Below are 15,259 nucleotides of genomic sequence, written 5' to 3'. Positions count from 1 at the left end.
TGCGAGTGATTCATCCCGCCACATCGAAAACAGCCTGTGTAATTGGATCCACGTCCAGCATTAAAGCGCCGACCCTTTTGACCTCTTGGGGGTCCAAACTGGTTTTGCGGAGTTTCCATCATAGTTCCCACAACTGTTGCCTGTACAGCTTGTTGCGCAACTTTCAGCTGGGTCTTGGCCAACAGTCTAATCACCTCTGCGTGACTCTGTTTCTGCTCATCTATTTTCTTGCGGAACAGTCCAACCCAATGCACAATGTTATCGATGTATTGTACGAGGGGCAATCTCGCCAGACCAACCACTGTCTCCAAATTGGCCCTGACCTTTTCAGGAAGTCCCAGTTCAATTTTCGAGCGGAGAATAAACCGTTCCATCTCATTACGCTCCGGATCCTTTCCTGTGACATCCATCCATTTTTGAGCAACCCTGGCGTAATAGTCACGTGGATTCTCGGAGTCTCCCAGCAAATCTATCGTAAAAGTATCCGGATGCATATTGTAAGGAAAAATATATTTCAGTGTACTCCACAAAACATTTCGGTGGACTGAAAAAAGGTCTGAGTCCCCCAGTGTCGAATCCACATGATGTGCAGCTAGGCCAGCATGGATCAGAACGTTTTCCAGGCCAAGTGTGCCAATCTTACTTGAAAGTAATTTCTTAAATTCTGCCATAGTCAACTGAGTGTCCACCATCAAGGCATCAAACTTCCGACACCACTGATATGCTCCTTCCTCAAGTGTTGGCAACTCGTTCTGGCTGTACTCCATATTTCTACTCTTCACCATCACCGGGAGCATCCTGTTGTCCGCCTGTCGTTCGATCTCCCCCCTGGAGTGTCGTGGAGAGCTCGCCTGCCAGTCTGCAGGGCCCCTGTAGGTGTCGGAATGGTAGCCCTGCTGTGTACGGGCTCCACTGTCCTCCTCCTCTTCCTCCTGTTGAGTTGATCCCACACGTCTCTCCGTGCGTCCAGCAGCTCTGTCACTGCACTGTCTGCGCTCCAGCTCTTTCAGCTTCTTAGAACGGTGATTGTATAGCTGGACCAGGTCACTTTCTTGACCTTTCAATCCAGCCAAACGCTCCTCAAAGTACGTAGTAGCGGCTGAATCCGCCCTATTCTCCCACATAGTGTCCCTGTACTCATTGATCTGCTTGCAAAGAACATTGAGACTATTGCCCAGAGAGTTCAGCTCTATGACAGCGTGCCTCCTCTCTTCCTTCTGCGACTGGCTGTCGCTATTGTCACTGCCACCAACAGAAATGGTGCTCATGGCCAGATCGGAGCTTGCTGTCCGTCTGTCACGGGCAGAGGTACGGCTTCCCCCATCCCCTGCATGTACTGTACGTCCCTCCACTTGAGCTATAATATCCCGAATGTGCGGGTCATATCCCCCAAAAGTCAAAGTCTTTTTGCCCCTTGGCGCAGCCACCGGAGAGTATCTTCTGTAGATGTCGTCACCTCCATGTAAACTGTCTCTGTGGCTGTGGCCAGCCTCATCCTGCAGGTCAGTGAGGTCACCCAAATCGAGGATCAGATGTGCCTCTTTCATCAGAATTTCACTCAAACGTGTTTCTATAGCATGCATAGACTGTCTCTGTGTCCTTAATTCACTGGTCAAGTCCTCTTTCAGGCAACGTACCCGTTCCAGCTCTTTCTTAACAGAACGTTGAATGTCGCTGTCCTCTGGCCGTTGCTTTGATGTCCTCATGTCTCCGCTGTCATGAACTTTCACCTCAGCCTTTGCTGAGAGCACATTGCTGTGGTCCACAATGTCAATGCACTGTTGCTTCTTGTCCGGTACTGACTCACTGACATTGGGACCTTCCTTACAGAACATATCTAATACTGATAATTCAGTCTTGCGTTTCAGTTTCCGCTCATTCGTTTTCTGATCTGCTCTGTATCCATGCACAAGAACCCTTATGGCATTAATGACTTCTGCATCAAAAGTACCCTCCAGAGGCCATGGTCTGTCAATGTCCGGCCAACGCTCATTAAATTTCTTTGAAATCTTCAAAATATCCTTGCATGAAACTGAATATTTCTCTTGGACAATGTCCACTGGGATTATCCCTGTGTCCATCATACTAAATAGTAAATAATCTAGACACTAGACACTAAACTTTCACACAGTCACACTGTGACACACTCATGCTGTGTCTCCTCTCACTCAGTCACAGACATGCATACTCATTTGCATACTATCCCCACAGAATGAGTAGATAGCCTAGTCAACAAACTCACTCCAAGGAAAACATTCAATACTTTCTCTAAATGGGAAAACTACTGACAGTGACAATCTGTAACTCAAAAAAGAAACATAGAAATACCTCTATTTTTTTTTAGACTAGCAAGTCAAGTCACTGACTGAGGGAAGAGATTGACCCCCCCCCTGCATGCACTCCACACAGGCTTCAAATGCACTCAATCACTCCCTCATTTACATTATTCTCAATCAAACATCGTGATCTCACTCACACAGGCTTGTAATCTTCTCATTTAAACCCCTGGCCAGACTACCCCAATTCAAGCTTCATATGACCTGGCAAGCAGTTGCTTCTTCTGACACCTTTAAGATGTACCAAATCAAATTTCACCACCAAAATAAAAAATGTCAACAGTAGACAATGTCTACCATCGCTATGCCTTTTTAAATGAGAAGATACCATGCCGCAGACACTCTCATACAGAGTCGCTTGAAATTACTACTACTATTTAGTAACATTATTTTCCAACCCTTCAAACATAACACATTCATATCACACAATAGTTTCTTAGACTACTACCCTTGACTCAATCACTCACTCAAAAGCGACACAATGTGCTTCTCTTACACATACATGGGAACCATAATGGTCACCCCTACATCCCCCACACTCATTTGCATACAACCACTCATGTAATCAGTAGATTAGTAGATTAGTAGATTTAACTCACTCAAAGCAACGGTTTTATCCTACTATCAAATTACTCACCCAGACTATATATTTATTTTTATTTGTACTACTAAAAAACCTGCAGGATTAACAATCCTTAATTAACCTATATTTTACCTAAATTTAGTCATTTCCAATGAGAAATGCATTCTCAGTTACCTTCTAAATTTAGCTTGGACCCCCAAATTAAACCCACATTTTTAAACCTGAATTGTCCCCAATCTCTGAGTTTTGGAGCACAAGACAACAAGCCATAGAGCTGTTGTCTCCGTCAAATTAAAAATGAACCTCCGCTCTAATATCTTTATTATCCTTTTAAGAAAAAAGTCAATCTACTTTTTAAAACAGCCACTGATCAAAAAATGAGGTGATAACCATTCCTTGCAGACGATCTGATTAGAATAGCCATCCCAGCTACTATTTCTCCAAAAGGCCTAATCCCAAACCATATTACTATAGTGAAGTTAATAGTCTCCTATTTTGATTACTATATGCCAAATGGATACTTTAGCTCCACATTTTAACACAGAAATTGTCCATAACTGCACCTTAAATAATTTCTTAAATTTAATTTCACACTATACATACACTCTAACGTATATGATTAGCCATTTTATAATTCCCTTATCTAATTTAGTTCATTTATAATTTCTTAACCTCCTACTAACCTCCCCCCTTGAGCCATCACCATCATATGGCTCATGACAGGAATCTCAAAGAAAACAGTGCAAGATCACCAGGCACACCCTGTATCATCACATGCCATCTATAAATCAACACATCACTCTCAAAAACGTGTAAGTCACCGGACCGCACAATCAAAATATCAACAAAATACTTAATCGAGAATTCTTTGGCATTCAACCATAACTCACAAAGATGCCCTATACCAGCACAGACTCATAGACAGACTTATAACCAAACAAACAAATGAATGAAGCACATACACACACAACCATACCATGCATAGGCTACACTACCATTTAACTCCTAAACTCTGTCAACTCCCTAACAGAAGCAGACTCCAAGAACCTAACCACTAACCTAATCAATAACCTGCCTAACACAGCGTCCAGATGTACACTATGGTCCTAACACGTACCCTTAACACAAGAATGATAAGCCTATTCCATCACTCCAACTTCTGTCCTCGGGTTCCATCCAAACTCAAGTCAAAGGCAACAAAAAAAAATCCACAGATACGCAGGTTCGTTTTGCGTGGCGCAGAAAATCTTCACCAAAGCTTCTCCAACATCGGGGCGCCATTTATGATGTGTCTTTCTTACAGGGCTCTGTGGATTAATTTACCTAATTCCTTTGTTGCAGTTGCTGTTGAATTGAATAGGAGGTCCAAGCGGGCATATTTCCTTCTTTCCATTTATTGATCAGCAATCAGTTACAGGTTACAAGCATTCGTTCCATGGTTACAGCATATTGAGGCCTTCGTCCCAGGCAGAGCCCCTAGGTTCCCCTTCTCTCTCTCTGCTGTCCCTCACTCACAGTTCTAACTGATTCTCCGTTCCATCTTATACATCCCCAATCTGTGGGTGTCACCTTGTCCCTGTGTGTGTGTGTGTGTGTGTGTGTGTGTGTGTGTGTGTGTGTGTGTGTGTGTGTGTGTGTCAGTTGACCCTTAAGACTCGGTCAACAAGTTACCACAGGTGATCTTATTTTCAGAGCATTCTTTAGTGATAAAACCTCATCCTGTCCACTATATGCTAATATGACAGGATGTACTCACAGCTGTTGCCAGCTTTATCTTAAAGTGCCCCTAGGCTATCTTAGTGACTATCCTACATGACCTCTTCACTCAGGCTTCCCCGCGTGTGACCTCTTATAGGCCGAAGTGTTAGGCTATGTGAACAATTATGACATATGTAGAGAGGCATAAGCTATCAAAATATACATCACGCGCAATGTATATCCAGGTGTTGAAAACACCGCCTCTGGCGGTCATCCGGTATTCATAGAACCATAGTTATATAGATAACTTGCGTTTTGACAAGTCTGTGTTGCTCTCCTAGCTGTACCACCCCTGCTAGTGACATGCTATGTTCTCTGTGTGTGTTTCAGTGCCCCCGTGCTCCCAGGTCCCTGGGACCGTGTTCAGCAGCTGTGGGCCCTCCTGTCCTCGCTCCTGTGATGACCTGGCAGTGAGTAGTACTACCATTACAACCTTCTGTAGCGTCTCTGTCAGAATCTCCAAAGCTTCCAAAGAACTGCAATAATATTTTATTATAATTATTGTGTGGTGTTTGTTTCAGTACCTGTGAGGCTGGGAGGCTCAACTGCAGCAGTGAGATCTGTCCAGGTGAGTCCACACACACCGTAATGTTACATACAAAACAGAACATTTAACGCTATGTTTCATTATAATCAGAACCACGCCCTGAAGGGGGAGGTACCACATAATTTTATTACATTTTTTAAAGAAGTAAAAACGTAATCTGCATCCTGTACATGCACACAAAGCGCTGTTTGCTTGTTGATCTAATGCTCTAAAAAAAACCTGGTTTATTACCACCTCCAGTCCTGAGCAGAGCATAGTTCTTAGTTTTTGTCCCCATGTATTTTAGCTGGCTAGCTTGACAAAACCTAAATGGCTACATTTTCATTGGTACAGTACTTCAACATAACAGATGGTTTTTGAGTGCACTTTGTCCGTTACATCAAAGAGACATTCTCGCTTTCCATCCGCTTGTAGCTATTAGTTTGGACGTTTTCCATCATGTGTTTGAGTGGACTTTGTCTTTCATTTCCATGACTGTCTCCATCCACTTGTAGCTATGTATTTCTGTCACTCAATAAATGCTAATGGGCAATAGGAGCATTCTGTCTCATCTACAACCATCTCCCAACCATCTCCCCTTGTACCCCACACTCTCCAGTGCCAGGTGACTGGTGTGAGTGGTCGGACTGGACGCCCTGCTCCAGGACATGTGGAGCGGAGTCCGTGTCTCGCTACAGGAGCTGTGGATGTCCTGAGCCCAGGGCCGGAGGTCAGGCCTGTCCAGGAGAGCACGAGATCCACAACGGAGTCGGGGTTCAGATCCAGAGACAGCCCTGTCCCGTCATCTCATTCTGTCCTGGTAGGCAAAACCCACACGCCTCTTATAACGCCATGCCATTGACTTGATTTATATTTACAGTGCATATTTGTACAGGATATCTATTATCATTGCACTGGATCCTTTCTTTTCTGGTATCTGTCTGTCTGTCTTCGCCTCTCTGTTGCTTTATTGTCTCCGCCAGGTCGAAGGCAAATCGGTACACTTTATCTCTATAGTCATGTGATCAAGATGGATCTGCCCGACTTTTGTGACTAACTCATTAATTTATCCTGCTGTTTCCTCTTTACTACCTGCTTGGTTCATCTGCTCTGCTCTGTGTCACTCTTCTCTCCTCCTCCTTACACAAGTTCTGTGTTTCATAATTCATTATCTCATCGTATGTCACTGTCGGTGTCTCTGTCTCTCTTCATCGCTCTCTGTCTGTAGTTCACGGCTCATGGAGCGCGTGGTCGCCGTGGTCAGACTGCGAGGCGTGCGAGGGCTCGTCCAGGCGCGTCCGGCACTGTAACAGCCCCCCCCGCTCGCTTCGGAGGTCTTCCCTGTCACGGGGAGAGCACACAGAGCCGCGGCTGCCATGACAACGTCACCACCTGCTCAGGTCAGCTCATTACCGGGCAGTTTTATTTGGACAGGACAGAGAAAGCTCAGGGCATTAAGGGCCTCGCATAAGGTCCCACACCTCCCAAAATCGAATAATAAAAGAACAATTTTCGCTGTTCATTTATTCAGCTGTATAAAGTCAACTTCACCCTGTGCTCTTTGCAGACTGCGGCGGGGGACAGGAAGATTGGCCTTGTGGGAAACCCTGTCCACGCTCGTGTTCGGATCTCCATGGCGACACGGAGTGCCTGGACCCCCCGGGGTGCGAGCGGACCTGCGGTTGCCCCGGTGACACGGTGCTGCAGGACGGTGTGTGTGTGGCCAGGGAGGAGTGTCGCTGCAAGTACCACAACGGCACCGCCGACGGTAAATTATACCAGACGTTTTCCTTTATCCTACACGTCTGGCTGAAAAGAGGTCAAGAATACTGCGGTGGCTCAGGGGTAGAGTTGGCTGGATGGTAACCGCAAGGTTGCCAGTTCAAAACCAGGCTCCCCCAGAGTTGGTGTTGAAGTGTCCTTGAGCAATACACTGAACCCCTAATTGCTCCCAATGTGCAGGTTGGTACCTTGCATGGTTTCCTCCGGCATCGGTGTATGAATGTGTGTGTGAATGGGTGAATGTAATGCACAATCTACGTAAAGCGTCTTGGATAAAGGCGCTATATAAATGCACCATTTATATGTTAGCTTGACTGATGCCAATTAGGGTTCTCAAAACTTTCTAATGTAGGACCCCCAGTTTGTTATGCATTTGTCTGTGGCCTGCCAAAACTCTTGACAGTGTACAAATTTGTACACGTCAGAGTTACAGACCTGTACGGGTCAATCATTCTGGGGAACCCCTTCAAGGGCCCTGGGAGTCCCCGGAAACCCACTTTGATAAACACTGAATTAGATTACCCTTATCTGCGTGCTAAATAAAAGTTACAGTAAATTGACACTACAATATTTTAGCACGACATCTAACAGTAAATGTATTCTTTCTTCATCCTTCTCTCTGACTTGTATCTCTGTCTGAAGATGGTCTAAGCTTCAACAATGCATCCTGGACGTGGCCTGGAGGGATTGACTGGCAGTACGCAGACCCAGGAGACAGCATCGTTACCGACTGTAAAAACTGGTACGGTACACTAAACTAAACCACACATGGGACACTAAAATCGCAAATGGTAAAACAAGGACCATTTGGGTTCCATTCGTAGTTACAGACAGTGTACAGTTACAGACCTATAAGCATAGGTCGGATCAGGGCCCACTTGAAAATCTCTAAAGAGTTCGCGGCCCACCCATCAGACCACTTAACGCGGTAGCCATTTGGCCGTCGTGTCAATCAATCGATTATATTCCAACCTTGAATCAATGGAACCTTTTTTGCCAGTTATTAGGGGGGCCATTTGCACTATCCTCACGGGTTTTGCTAAATCACTGCACTAATATTTGTAGGACTGACAGAAACATAGCTTTTTCAGAAAACATTGTCTTTTTTTTTTTTTATATATATTTTTTTAACCCATTTTTTTTACACGATTTTGTAACCCATTTTTCACCCCTGTGCCAATCATCTACTGTGATCCTGGGCTCTACACACCCTGGGAGAGCAACGGACTTAACTCATGCTCCCTTCATGCCTGAGTGTCCAAGTTGCTCCTTTACACCTGACAGGGGGGAGTTTCCCTGGTTGGACGTAGCGGGTGGAAGGAACACGTTATTCCAACCAGTTCCTTTCCCCTCCATCAGGCGCCCCGGCTGGCCAGGGGGAGGCAGTTTAGAGACCAGGATTACTGCATGTTTTTGTGAGGGTACCTACCCTAGGGGACACGGGGAGAACATGCAAACTCCACACAGAAAGGCCCTTGCTTAGTTAAAACACCAAAAGGGGTTCCCGCCCAGACAGGATTAAGTACAATTTTGAGGTATTTGTTAGCCTGGCTCCAGCCCTGAATCGCTAAAATAAATCCTGGCGATTCAGGTCTGGTGACGCTGCGCCCTACGGCTGCATCAGTCTCGATCAAAAATCCGATCGCAGCAGATGATTGGCCGTCAGCCTCGTCACTCAACAGTGTCAAACAACAAACATGGCTGCCCCCCACTGCGGTAACTCGCGACCATATCAATCTGGCTATTAAATCGACCTATGATAAATTGTTTATTTACAGAAACGGCAGGTTTTATAAGTATCATCATCCGACATATTTTACCGCTTTTGTTTACATGCTAGTATAGCGCTCTTTGGCTGTGTTTGTTTGGTTAGCAACCGGGTTAGCCATAGCCAATAATTGACAACAACGTCATCTGCTTTCCTAATATTCTGATTTGGTTGGTATGAACCAATCGCCGAAGACTGCCACTTTGATAACGCCCATCCCAGAAACTGCTGCCGTGGGGGGAGGGCTTTCAGTCTGAATAATGAAGTGAAACTAAATTAAAATGTAGTTTCAAGAGTGTCAGGCTAGGCATTAGTCTGTCTCATCCTCCCTCTGTCTCGTCTCTGGTGTCCAGATGAGGATGCAGGGTTCTCTAGGTATTAGTCTGTCTCATCCTCCCTCTGTCTCGTCTCTGGTGTCCAGATGAGGATGCAGGGTTCTCTCCCTGGTCGTCATGGAGTCCTTGCACCAGGACCTGCAGCGACGCCCTCCCCCCCGCCCTGAAGTCACGCCACCGCCGCTGTGTCAAGCCCCCCTGCTCTGGCTCCTCCCACCAGGAGAGGGTCTGCAACATGCCACAGTGCACAGGTACAACCTCTATACAACATGCCACAGTGCACAGGTACAACCTCTATACAACATGCCACAGTGCACAGGTACAGTACAACCTCTATACAACATGCCACAGTGCACAGGTACAGTACAACCTCTATACAACATGCCACAGTGCACAGGTACAGTACAACCTCTATACAACATGCCACAGTGCACAGGTACAACCTCTATACAACATGCCACAGTCCACAGGTACAACCTCTATACAACATGCCACAGTGCACAGGTACAGTACAACCTCTATACAACATGCCACATTGTGTACTTGTAGATCTGCTATTTTCACTAGTTTGGATCCCGGGCAAACATCTAATTTCTCTTTTGGGTCACGGGCTAAAAGGTTTGAGAACGCTTTGCATCGTGAGCTATGGTACAAGAGAGTATTTAAATCTATTTAAGATGGGTACCCTGCACCTTCTACGAGAGTGCATTCATAAATAATCCTCATGCAGAACATGGGTAATGTCTTAGTGTAGCCTGCTCATTAATAGACTGCAGAGAGGGGAGCTGTCTTACCTCTATAATCTTCCCTGGAGCAGTCTGCATCACTTGGACAAATTTGGAAAGATTACTGGGACCTGTGTTGAATATCTGTCCTTCGCACTCTACTTCCCGTCTCCCGTTGCTAATACAGTAACACCTGCCTAAAAATAATCTTTAAAAAAAAAAGTGACAATGGCAGCCGCAAAGGACTGAGAATTGGGACTGGAAAGTCAGCATGAGCTTACCCAAAGAGAAGCGCCCTGTATCCTCTCATTAACCTCTCTGTGCCTTCATAGTGTCCTTGAGCAAGGCCACTTCTAACTGTGCCAATAGACATGATCAGTGTCCGGGAGCAGGTGACCCTGGAGGCACGCTGTCTCACTGACAAACTTCCCCCGGAAAATTGGTTTTTCGAAGAACCTGGCATACAGTAAAGATGGGCCTTTTGCCATTTAAGAAGAATGATTATTCACAGTTTTATAGCATTGGACGGAGGTCGGAAGGGGGTATGTAATATGTGTAATGAAAATAATGCTTTGCCCTGTAAGCATGGTATTAATGGCCCGTGGATGGTACTGTGAGGTGGCTTGTTTATCTCAGGAACTGATTCTGTGTTTTTGTTCATCAGCAGAGATAAGTACTTGGTTGCTGTTTCATTTTGTCGCAGTCGGGTGAAAACCTTGTATTTGCAAAACCATTCCTTTTTTTAATTATTATTTTAAAAACATTTTAAATTGTGAAAATGGCTGATCTACAAGCTCACAATACGTCAGTCACATGTGAGCATGTACATTGGCAATTGTCACCACTTTTGTGCTACTCTCTTAATTCATCTACGAAAAACATTAAAATATTAAATATGGAGATAGAAGGTTTATGCCCTGCAGCAATGATTTATTTAGTCATTTGGGTTTAGTGTAGTCTAGTGTGTACTTCTTGGGGATTTATTCAAATGAGACCAGGAGAATGGTAAATATCTGCTCTTGTGTTCACTCTAAAATACTGCCGTTCTTTGGCAGATGCAAGACTGGCTCAGATGCAAATTTATCATGTTTTATTCTTCAGAGCAGATTAAATCTGCTAAATCAATCAGTTACGTTTTATTTAAAGCTGAGCACCCACTGGGCAGTGCATGGGGCAGTTTTCCAGAGGAAGCACACCTGCTTTTCTTTCTTTACCTTGTATTTTATACTTTGTTGTATGACAGTGTCACGCAAAATGTGAGATAATTGCAGATCTACAAGCTTTTGTAGATCTTACAAAGTTACACGTTCAAGTGGTTCAACCATGCACAATTGTATTTTGAGGTCAGTCATGCTTTTCGTTTAGTATTGAGTTTGCGTAGTCCCACATATCGGAGTTGGAACCTGAGACCTTGACCAGCCCCATTTACCCGCTGAGAGCTGTTCATGAGGTGGACAGCCGCTGCCCCCGCCGGCGGGGGATTAGGGCTTAAGAGGTTTTGGTAGGGCATTCCACATAATGGCGGCAGCCTATAGAAGCCATTTTCCATTCATGTCTGGGCCAAATTTTGGGGGTGTTTCTAGACGGAGGCGACGCGTGCACGGGGCCGGACTGCGCCCAGAGGAACTGTTCGTGGACAGAGTGGGGGGACTGGGCGTCCTGCTCTCGGTCCTGTGGAGTGGGCCAGCAGCAGAGAATCAGAACCTTCCACAGCCCGGGGCCCAACGGGACCTGGTGCCAGGACATCCTGGGAGGCAACCTGGAGCACCGCTTCTGCAACATTAGACCCTGCAAAGGTCAGTGAGGTCACAGAGCGGTGCTTTTCAACCTATATCAAGGCCCATTCTGCATTCGGTCATTTAAGACACAGATAAACCATTTGATGAGATTTAGCCTTGACAAATGATGATGATGATGTGTGTGTGTGTGTGTGACAGTGGACGGAGGCTGGTCTCGCTGGAGTCCCTGGTCTCGCTGTGACAAGCGCTGTGGTGGCGGTCGCTCCATCCGCACTCGCTCCTGCTCCAGTCCTCCACCCAAGAACGGAGGGCGGAAGTGTGAAGGAGAGAAGAACCAGGTTAAACCCTGCAACACCAAACCCTGTGGTGAGACACACACACACACACACACACAAACACACAAACACACACACACACCGTTGCTGCCGGGCAGAATCCTTGCATCTCCATTTTTCTCACATTTATTCTTTCCACAGTATACACTACTCTGTAGGTCAAATTGTTTGAAATACTTAAGTGGAATTTTAATAGGAAGTGCTTGTAGTTAAGTAATTGAACAGGGGACCACCTTTCTAAATCAGCCTTAAATTTGTCATTGAAATGCCAGTGTGAGGGCAGATAGTTGGGAGGGAATAGAATATAAACCCCAGCATTTATATTCTGGGGGGAACATTTAACCAAAAATAGCGCAGCTTGTCGATTGGCTATTCTGTCAAAGGGATTTGGTGTAAGATTAAGTGGTTAGTGCCCACATTTGGCCGTACGCCAAATCTCCACTGGTTTGAAACAGGTTCTCCTGGCATTAACATGTCAGAGGCGCAGCGTCTCTCATTCTGCCCAATTTATTTCTTATCCAGATTAATGGATTGCAGATTTAACACTGAGAATTCCACTGTGTCGAGAGACTGTAATCGTACAAGCAGCAGCCAAAGCCTACAGCTGGTGTGACGATGAATGCGGCATAATTAATGCATGCGATGTTGTGATTGTGTGTAGTGTTGAATAAATGGATGGTTTTGCCGGTGTGTTCACAGATGAGAAGGGTTGTCCAGCGGGACAGGAGTTTGATGTGTGTGCCAACGAGTGTCCCCAACGCTGCTCTGACCTCCAGCAGGGCATAGAATGCCAGGGGAGCGCTGACTGTCAGCCTGGATGCCGCTGCCCTAAAGGTACTGCCACTGTACCAATAATAATAATATTGTTCTGGTACTCACAAGAGAAATGGTAATTTTATGGGAAAAGCATAATAATTTAGATTTAGGCTTACTATTATGAAAATATTCAGGTTGGGGTTGCGCCTGTTGTGTATTGGCGCCCAGACATATAGGCATTATACAGTAGGCATATAGATATATAGATAAATAGAGGTGGGGACACACTCTGGGATAGATATGTGAAGAGACCCAGTAATCTGACTGCCTCCAACTAAAACAGCTGGAGGAACTCAAAGTGGGCATGCAGAGGGATCATTTCACAATCCAAGCCACCCTTCCCCCTCAGAGGTAGAACAGAAGTTAGTAGCCTACTATGTTAAGATGGTTTCATCATGTCATAAAGACACATAATAATACACCTGTATTTGCATCCACAAACACAATGTCATATGGAGTATGTGCTGCACAGGTGAGAGACTTTACATTGAGATATATGGAGTTATATTCTTATGAGCATTGAGTGATACTCAGGGACATGAGCCAGGAGGCTTGTACATAAGAGGGTCTATTATGGCCAGGGTCATACAGGTCAGAGGGCCGGAGGAGACTAGGACAAAGCTGAGTTTGGGCGAGGTGAGTTATTGACAATGACTCAGACAGTTTGGACCCATATATCATAGCCTTATGTCCGGACTGGGGTTCAGCACCAGGGCATGAGAGTCGTTAGGAAATAAGAGCACACATACCTCTGAACACACAATAACACCAATGTAGGTCTATCCACGTGCACGTACATGCACACAATTGATACAGAGAGAGGAAGAGTATATTAACTGTGCCTCGTGGTCAGAGCGGGACTTGCGAGGATGTATCCCACCTTGCATGTCATATGATTCGGCTAATCTGAATAAACTATGCTATTGGAAACTAAGGGATGTGCCTGGATTCTCAATCTGTTCTACTGAAACCTGCAAGGTATATTCTCCACCATTATGGCATTATCCATATTTAATTTACTACACGCCTGTGTCGAGCACCGAAAATAGCAGGTCTACCATCTCATGGCGTGACGCATTATGAGCCTGTAGATCATGATGAAAATCTGTTATCTGTTGTTCACCGCAGGGCAAATGACACCTTTTGTAAATCAGCCGTTATCCGAGTGGTTGGCCTGACCCGAGGATCTGTCACACAATGCATTGTAATAGATGTGCCCGATGTCCTGTGATACAATTTGTATTACAGAATATCGGGCACGTCTATAAAATAAAGTCCATTGCTGTCCATTATGTGCATTGTTTTGATATAGGCTACATTACAGTATGTTCCAGTGACTGCCACTTATTCCAAAGCCTAGGGGCGTCGATGCTAAATGTCTTACATGGTTAACATAAGAGTCATGACCCTCTTTAACACGTATTAGAGAGTTATAAAGCTCGAGGCCCTCAGCTCTCCGGTGCAGTTGGAACAAATTTGTCTTGTACCAAGTTTTATTTCCATACATCAAGGACATCACATAGTATGATAAAATGTGATGTGTGTGTGTGTGTGTGTGTGTGTGTGTGTGTGTCTGTGTGTCTGTGTGTGTGTCTGTGTGTGTCTGTCTGTCTGCCTGCCTGCCGTTGGTACTACTGGTCTTATGAGTGAGTTTAAGAATGTTTCCCAATAGCCTAACGTTGTTGTTCGTTGCCCCTTTTAGACTGTGAACCTCCGTTCCTGTACTCTGAATGTGGCGCCCCCTGTGAGAAGCAGTGTGCACTGCAGGGACGCCAGGAGCTGTGTGCTGACGTGAAGGAGTGTACTCCTGGATGTTACTGCCCTCAGGTACACTCATAACACTTCAACAACACATGTCTGCTTTACTGGTACAGCCACGTCACTCAACTATACACACCTCTATGTTACCTTGTTACTAGTCCAGACGGTTGCCTCCCACAATTTTTAAATGCTTCCGGTCATACAGTCTGGAGCACGGAAGCTCTGATCAAGCGGAAGTGAAGCCTCCTCCCCACTTCCGTTTCGTCTTTACAGTCATGCAAATTTATCCTAATATAAATCAAAATCATCTAAGCATATACAATATAGCTTGCTGCTTAGCAGAAATGGATATAAAAAAATAAAAGGTAAAGAAGATATTTTAAAATATATTTTCCGAGAACAGAAATGATGAACAGATGCCAGCTTACGGTACGTGTTCGGATTTTGGGTGTGTATTTCCAGTCATGTCATGCATTAGCGCCTATGTGGCGTGCACCCTATAACCAATCGGCCCCGCACACTCATATCCGCTTTAAATTGTGCTTCCTTCACATTCACCCTTTCACACACCATAATGGCGGAACACTGTTACACAATGTGGTGCACATTCACACACATTCACACATACCAACAGTGGAGGCAAACCTAGATGGCTGCCACTGCCACCCCCTCAGTCTGTATTCTTTTTCCACATTATCTGTTCTGGGACACGGTTTACTCCAAAGCACCTTTATTCATATTGGTTCTACCGGCTGTTCTCAGTGTTAAAATTCATGTGTGAGTCCTGGACGAGGA

Source organism: Protomyctophum bolini (genome assembly GCF_963924005.1).
Source record: "Protomyctophum bolini genome assembly, chromosome: 8".
Lineage (NCBI taxonomy): Eukaryota > Metazoa > Chordata > Actinopteri > Myctophiformes > Myctophidae > Protomyctophum > Protomyctophum bolini.
The sequence above is the reverse complement of the archived record's forward strand: the minus strand, read 5'-3'. Positions refer to the sequence as shown.